Below are 1,759 nucleotides of genomic sequence, written 5' to 3'. Positions count from 1 at the left end.
ACAGCACGGAAGAAATAAGAGTAAAGAATGAGATAAGGAGTCGAGCTCCGTGGCCGAGTGATTAAGTTTGTGTGCCCTGGTTCGGTGGCCCAGAGTTCACTGGTTTGGATCCTGGGCGTGGACCTAGCACCACTCATCAGTCCATGCTGTGGTGGAATCCCACATAGAAGAACTAGAACGACCTACAACTAGGATTTACAACTAGATATTGGGGACTTTCAGGAGAAAAGAAAAAAAAGAGCAAGATTGGCAAAAGATGTTAGCTCAGGGCCAAGCTCCTCAAACACACACACAAAAATCTAAAAATGAAAGAGATAAAAAAATTAATTTCTTTTTAAAAATTAAGGAGAGAACTTGTGCAGACAATAATGTTCCATGTATTGAAGAGTATTATTTACCAATTAACTCAACTCTGTATCTGAGATTTTTTTAAAGCTTCATTTACTAATATCCTAAATTCCAACATGTATGATCTTTATATACTTCATAAAAGGCAACTCCTAAAATAGTAAAGAAAGTTTCAATCAATAATGATTTAATGAGCAGGAATTTTTTAGCACAGTTAAGGCACTGGGCATACAAATATGATAAAATGCATAGTCTTTGCTCTCAAGAACCTTACAGTCTAACTGGTCAGTGCAACAATGTGCCTTCTCCAAGGCACAAACTTGGATTTTCTTCTTTTAAAAAGTGGGAGATCAAAATGCCTTTGCTTTTGAATTTTACTCAGAAATGTTAGCACAATTATTCATGATGCTAATAATAGGATTCAGAATTTCCAGAAAAGGCAGTGTTTATTGCAAAATTTATTATTATTTATTAGTAAATTATCAATACATTGGATAAGTCTCAGATTTCACACACAAAAACTTACAGGTCTATAATAATTTTCTCCATGAATGTGTATGACTTGCAGAAAAATAAATTTCCCTTTTATAGGGATTTATCTATTTTCTTCCTACCCCTGATAGATGACCAGTGTGCTACGAGTACAATCAAAGAGAGGACGAGGGGATGGAAATGCAGAAGCAGCGGCAGGCAGCAGCTGGACCACATCAAGCCCTGCACGTGTGGAGGTTGGCTTTTATTCTAAGCAAAATAAAAATGCAACCTGATTTATTTTCTAAGATAAAGGTGCTGTCTGCAGGGCAAATGGCCCAGGTCACTCAAATACATCATAGGGAAAAGAAAGAGTTGGAGGGGACCTATAGGTTAAAGAGATCTTAAAGACATATCAAGGTGAAAAAAAAGGCAAACTAAACTACAGTGAGTGGAAGTGTTTGCTTGGGTAATAAAGCCGTAAAGAAATGCAAGAAAGTGATTACTACAAAGGTCAGAACAGTGGTTACTTTTCAGAAAAAGGAGTTGTGATTAGGTTGAGGCACATGGAGGGGCCTCTGTGGGTGCTGGCAGTTCTGTTTTTTGACTTGAGCGGTTGTTACAAAGGAGTTTGTCTTTTAATAATTTACTAAATAAATACACATTTGTGTAGTGTGGTTTTCTGCCTCTGTGCTTTGGTTTACAACATAAAATCCAAAAACATAGTGATTTTAAAAAGTAAAGCTGTTGTATAAAGAATAAAATGTAGAAAGCAGGGGCCGGCTCCATGGCTGAGTGGTTAAGTTCGCGCACTCCACTGTGGCGGCCCAGGGTTCGGATCCTGGGCGCGGACAGGGCACCGCTCGTCAGGCCACGTTGAGGCGGCGTCCCACATCCCACAACTAGAAGGACCTGCAACTAAGATATACAACTATGTACT

Source organism: Equus quagga, chromosome 8, assembly GCF_021613505.1.
Source record: "Equus quagga isolate Etosha38 chromosome 8, UCLA_HA_Equagga_1.0, whole genome shotgun sequence".
Taxonomy (NCBI): domain Eukaryota; kingdom Metazoa; phylum Chordata; class Mammalia; order Perissodactyla; family Equidae; genus Equus; species Equus quagga.
Note: the sequence above shows the minus strand (reverse complement) of the source record.